Here is a 6957-nt window from a genome sequence, read left to right as displayed (position 1 = left end):
CCCGGCGACCTTGGACCTTGACGGAGTGTGAAAGTGCTTGAGAACAATGTTTGAGCGTACACAAGGAGGAATCAACATTGAATGTGTTGCTATCAATAGCAATAAATCTAAGAAATTGTAAATTTTCTTCTTGTCACATATTGAGCATTGGACACTCTCCTACTAGAGTAGAGTAGTGATCTTGCACATTTGCTTGATGTAGTTGGAGTATGTTTTGAATGAGTATGTCTGGTCAATTTTGCTAAGCAGCTGAATTGAGGGGTATCTTGGGAGATCCCTTCGATCGGTTCGATGTGAAAAAGCGGGGAGCTGCACGTGCAAGAGAGAGAAAAGGGTGGCCAAAACGAAACGTTGATATTTTTTGGATGTCAGTTGGCGGGGTGTAGCGCGTATGTGCGAGAGGTATCTTGCATCGTCCTGCATCGTGGGAGGTTTGGGGAGCAGGACTGCGCTGGCAAGATTGTGCAGGAGGTTTGTGCAATGACGGTGTGGGAGGCGGTCACGAATCCAAGGAGGTCGTCCAACAACAGCAATAGAGATGCGCAACTCTCTCTCCCTCTCTCTCTCTCTCTCGAATCCTCTGTTGTGCTCTCCGTCGATGCTGTGAAGCTCCTCGCCTAAGTGGTGCCATTGCCTTGCTTGCTCTCATGCATGCCCGATTGCCTGTCGCTCTCTCTCAGGCAATCGACGCGATGTGGTAGACCAAGGTCTTGTGTAGGGAGGAGAGGAAGGGGGGATGCAGCTCGTAGGTATTGGGACGAACCCACGTCACCTGGTTTGACAATACTAGGAGAGAGTTAGGACCCAGTATATGGGCTTTTCGAACAAACATCGTGAAGTTTGAGCTTCAAGCAACAACATAAATGGTCTTACACTTATATAGTGATTTATTGTGCTAGAGACAACACCTTCTTGTACAGGTGGAAATGAGTTCAAAAAAACACATGACATCAATATTAGGGTGAACTGTGCATTGGAGAATCTATTAAATTCGGGACAACAAGAAATCACAATTTTTACTTGTTAATGTACTAGGGGTAGCTGACTTCATTAGAGGGCTATACACATCGCAAGCATCGCTTTGTAAGAAAACAAATACAAAAAGCCTCAAACAAGTGTTGCAAAGCATCACGTTAAAGAAGCTAATCAAAAAATAGTGAAAGAGCCATAATTTAAAAATCTTAAAACTAAATTTATTAGAGTGTTTCCAACAACCTATAGAGTGCCAAGGGAAGCCACGTGAGTGGAGAAATTGCCAGGCTCTCTATAATGTGAAAAATCATGATTCTTTCCATTTGGGCACTTTTCCCATGATAGTTGCATCAAGAAACTTGTGTAGAGTCTTTTGGCCAACTTTGGATCAAAAATTCCCTGCTACGTTTTGATTCGTAGCATCTTTTTTGTGCATGGAAACACAACCAAAATACAAAAAGTCTGTTAACTTGAAAACTTTAGGCCTAAGTTGAGTTTTTCAAAGAGCCAAGTGGCTCTACATGATCAATAGAAAACATTTCTACAAGAATGTTTATATTGCATGAGCGGTGTGTGTGTGTGTGTGGGGCACACAAAAGGTCTAGCTGAGGATGAGGGTGTATAACCTCAAGACTATAGAGCATATGACGTGACTAAGTCTATTTAATGGCATCCACAATAGAGAAGTGGGGCTCATATGGCAAGAGCATCGTGATCGTCCACATGGCAATTTGACGCAAGCTGCGGCACGATGGCTTGCCCAACCAAAAACATAAACCCGAGCAAATTGGGAATCGAGGGCTAGCCACGTGGTGTGGCCCTGACTGATGACAAGGTAGTCCACACGGAACTCATTAATGCATAGGGAGGTAGGTGGGTCAAAGAGCCACATCTCTAATGAGAGAGGCATCAAGTTCAAATTTTGAATTCCATGCGTCTGTAGCTATGGCGGCATCTCCCTCCTCTCCCAAGCTCCCCCTCTAATTCACCATGGCTATGGCTGCTCCCTCCTCACCATGGCTGCTCTCTCATCGGCATGCTTGGCCCCTACTTCTTCCCTCTTCTCCCAAGGTCCCCCCTCCTCTCTCCATGGTTGCTCCCCCGCTCCTCTTGCAAGATGCTCCCTCCTCTCCCAAGCTCCTTCCTTTCCTCAACATGCTTGGCTCCCTCCCCCATTCTCTCCATGGTTGCTCCCTCCTTTCCCAGGCTCGTCCCTTCTCTCCATTCTTGAAGTTATCATGCTTGACATATAACCCCTCCCACCCATGTGTGTTGTGCAGGTTGTGGGAGGCCTCTCCTTAGGTCTTGGGCGGCGGTGCTGCAAAATGCAGGATGGTAGTGATGGCGTTTGACGCCTGCTAATGTGCAAGAATTAAAAAACTATTGGGGAAGGGGTAGGGTGTATAGAGCATTTAGAGAGAAAATTTTGGAATAGACCAAATTATACTTGAACAAAACACATTTTTGGTAAAAATGGATTTGAATGAAATAGCACTTATGGTACAAAAGTTGTACAAAAGTTTAAAACTACCTTTCCAAACATCTTTGTATTGCGCTCTCTCTCTCACACACACACCCATTATATAATTGTTGCCTTGATAAATTACTGAAGGAATTCTATCATCACTTCAAGAGCTACTTGCCCCTCTTCTCTTGCAACTATAGGAGGAGTCTATAAAGTGAAGCCCTATTCTCAAGATAAAACACTAGAATGATAAAACTAATCCATAGAAAAGAGGATTGAACTTTGCAATTGGAGACCTACGTCCCTATTTTCTACAACATACAAAGTTGACTCCAAGGCCTTAGCATAGAGAATCAAATCACAATGCAAAAGTGGATAAGGTTGGGGCCAAAAGGCTTCATTAATGTTGATATGTCCTCAACGTAATTATTACCAACTACATCAAAGAATCCAATCAAGAAATCACAATTATTGAGGTGGATTTTAATAAAGCAAAGGTTTGCATCATGTGGAATCTTATTTTACAAACCTGAATAGATATGGAGTTGGGCGAAAGTTTAGGACTTATGTTCTAACCCTCTTTGGTAATGGCCACATGGCATGGCCCTCTTGGGACATGCAAAGGTGGAAGTGAATAGTGACCTTATCCCTATCCTCTTCAAAACTCTCTATCTGCCAAGGATACCCTCTAGTCCCCCTACTTTTTTCCATGTCAAGCTGTAGCAAATGAACTAGCATGCCTGGTTCAAGATTGAATCTAGAAAGGTTGGATATAGGGACTCCTTCTCCCCAACCACTCTTATATGTTTCTCTAGATTTTTATAGATGAAGACACTAGCTAGTATGGTTGAAAGTGATGATCACTCCCTTAAAGCCTTCTATCATTTTGTAGAAATCTTATGTACAGTCTTAGGATCTGGGATTAACAACCTAAAAATTTGAGTCTACACTTCTAATCTCCAACCCCTTCCTAAGTGGGTAGCTTATGCCAATGCCAAAGGGATAGAGAGGTCTTTAGAAACCTAGGCATACCCATGGGATCCAACCTCTCCTAGCGTCAGATATGGGATTGAGTAATGAGTACATTTGAAGCTAAATTTCAAGTTTCACTAATAGGAAGGGTTTTGTAAACAATCTCCTAGTTCCATCAATGCTAGTTCCCCCTAGATAATGCTCTCCACCAGACTCCTTACATATGTAAAATTTTGTGGAAAGAACTCCCACACCACATATGAATCTCAAAAGTTAATTGGGATACATGCATTCAAGAAGCCCACGAAGGACTCGGGCATTTGGATATCATAGTTGGGGCTATCAAATTGACCTGCCAAGTGGTGGGAAAGATGCATTCTCCACCTTGAGGACAGATGTCTCCTTACCAAGCATCTGGATTGATTCTCTCTTCAATGAGATAAGAGTTGGAATATATAGCTTTGTTTGCAGGTCAGCCCATCAAAGCACCAAGCTTTGAATTGATTAGCCGTCTATGGCAAGGATGCAACCACTATATATGGGTTATCAAATTTGAGCCACCAATAAGAATTCTCCGTTCTTTTCTCACAAGCTTTTCTCCTTCGTCCTCAGACTCTTCTTCCTCTTCTTTCATTGGATGTTGCACTGGAGGAGTTGAATCCTTCGTCTTTCTTGAGCAATCTGTGGCCAATGTTACCACAGATTGCTTAACAAGGGATACTCAGACACGTGCCAATGAGGTTTTCTCAGTCCTCAGCATAGTCACACCGAAACTCCGATAGAAGCTCGAGGGTGAAACCCCTGAGACGATACCGAACACGCGCAATGTAGGCGTCTCCGTGTAACCTCGTGGACGTCACATTGTTGCTCTCTGTTTGCGATTCTGATACCCGTAGCACGCATAGCGAATAGATAAGCTCTCTCACTCTCTCTCAGTCACACAATACGACACAGAAGATAAGACTTCTCCCTATTAAAAATGATTAGGGTCCTTTCAAAAGTTACAAAATTTGGGTTGTATACCCTCATCCCCTGGATGCTCCAATGTCAAAAATCACCTACTCTAAACCAAAAGTTAAAAATAATAACAAACTGGAAACTCTTGAGAACCTCGAATAGTGTACAAGGGAAAATGGATCCTTTTAATTACAAATGATTTCAAATTATAACTCGGGCTAACACTCCCCCCTTCCTAGCTCATGTCATCCCTGACATGACTTGCGAAGTCTTCTGCATCTTCAGTAGTTAGCCTTGCGCATCTTTAGTAGGGACTCATATCTGGTATTCGGGACATGTACTATCGGGCCAAAGATATCTGTATCAATGGTGAAGAATCCCGTATTGATAGCTTCCTCAAAAGCTTGCATATGGTAAGAGGGTAAAAAGATAAGTCTCTGATATAATGGTGGATCTCTGATATAATGGTGGATAAATCTGGTTGCTTAGATAGATCATATGTACATCTGAAAGCTATGTTGGGGGTGTAGAGGAAGATGGAGTCAGATGCTTGAGTCGGTTGGAAGATTTCAAAAACTACCAATAGTGTTCTACAGATCTTCTGTAACATGATGCAAGAGAGGTCAGGGAGCCGGTGAAGAGCTTTATGGCGTTCTTCAGGGCTTTCAACATGTATGGCTCATCTACTTTCTCCCCTACCTTGGTCCTGGCAGCTTAGGGTAATTGAGCCATGTGGGATGGCTTCTTCTGATGATGTTGTGCTCCCTCCAGGTTCTTACTCTTGGCACTGGGCAAAAGCTTGAGTCATCTCTCATGACTTTGGGTGCTTTGACTAAATGTACTAAATATGGGCTATATATGTTCAGCCATCCTTTCCTCCACTTTGGTTGAGAATCCACTATAAGTTTGGCTTCCTTTGGATTGCTAATATCTCCTTCTATAGTGGCACCATGCCCTCACTTTGTATTCTTTTGTTGAGTGACAGGATTTCGTACTTAAGCAATGGATATGAGAGTGTTGGCTGCATCCAATCTTTCCTGATAGTGTTGGCATCCACTTGCTGGATAGCCACTGATCTCAATATCCTTATCTCCCACTCCATAGCTTCCTTTGCACTTTCTTTTGTTGCTTCTTCTATAGCTCGTTGTAGTGCATCTTCCTCTTCCTTCGTTAAATCCCTTTGCTCATGTGAGGTGCTGACTGTAACTTCCTCTTTAGGGGGCAACTCCCTCATATCTGTTGGTAAATCCAAATTAATTCCTTCTTGCACTGTTGGTCCCTCCCCTGGCACTTGCTCTTCAGGAATCTGTTGCCGTAGCTCTTCAAGTGCCTTTTGATAAACTCCGCAGCCTTTGTCGCATCTTCGGCATTCTTGATTAATAGGTTGCTTAGCTATTCTAGCTGGCATTTCAAATCGTCATTCTCCTTTTGTATCACCTCTTGAGCCTCTTCCAGCTTCTTTTCTATCGTCATTGAGCTTTTAGCAATCATAATCCTCTGCCTTCTTTTCAATGTCAACTCCTTTTGCATTTCTTTCAGCAGATCTTCAAGTGATTTCATTGCTTGGTTGCTTTCAACTATGCTGGTCCTTGCAAGGGTTGGTGTGCCTCTCAACCTTTGTATAGTCCTGTTCTTGACCTCTAGTTGATCTTTAAGCTCAATAATTTCATCTTTGGTAGCTTCATGTGCCACTTCCACCTCTCTTTCTCATTTCTCATTCGTTCAGCTTCCTTTGATTCTTCTGCCAACTGCAAGATAAGGTTATCCCTCTCTTTTTCTGCTTCCTTCAGGGCCTTGGTAAATTTTTTATTCTATTCTTCTATATCTTCAGCCCTTTTCTCCGTTTGTTGGCACTTATTTGCCAGATCTGAGCATAATTTCTGTGATTTCTGAAGTTCGGCTTGCAAGGTTGTTTGTTGTTGTGATATTACTTGGAGCTCCTTTACCTGTGCTTCATGTTCTTTTCTCATCCTCTCTTCTTACTCTCTGAGGTTTTTGTTGTCTCCTTCTGCAATCATGGATTGTGCCTTGAGTCTTTGTACCCCTTGAATGACCACATCCCATTCATCCTCTTGAGGCACCATGTCCATTCTATCAGTGGATATTTTAGCGACTTTTGAAACATATAGGGTAGAATGCCTTCTAGCTATTAAAATGACTTGAAAAATTGAAACATAAGCTTAAGAAGGCCTAAGGATGCCATACAAATTGAAAAATTTGGATTTTGTTATGTGAAACATGTTGGGAGACATCCTACGCGTAGGATGTCTGTATGTGTTAGGAATTGGATCGTGCTAGCTATGGTGGATGAAAGAGAAACATAGTGTCAATGTGTGAGTGTGTGTAAGCAAGATTATCACTCAAGTGAATTAGGTTCCAAGATAGAATTAGCTTGGACTCATAAACACGATCTTGAGTATTGACTTAGCTTAGCACAAGCTCACCATAGACAAGCATGTAGTGCAAAATAGAGTTGTTGTTTATTCATTCATGAAATGAGCTTTAAGTAGCTCTACAGCCTTGCTCCATAGTATGTGGGATAAATCCACTCTCCTCTCCTTGACTCACACCTTAGGACAAAGTTCACACTT

The sequence above is a fragment of the Adiantum capillus-veneris genome, chromosome 24 (genome assembly GCF_014529385.1).
Source record: "Adiantum capillus-veneris isolate H3 chromosome 24, ASM1452938v2, whole genome shotgun sequence".
Taxonomy (NCBI): domain Eukaryota; kingdom Viridiplantae; phylum Streptophyta; class Polypodiopsida; order Polypodiales; family Pteridaceae; genus Adiantum; species Adiantum capillus-veneris.
Note: the sequence above shows the minus strand (reverse complement) of the source record.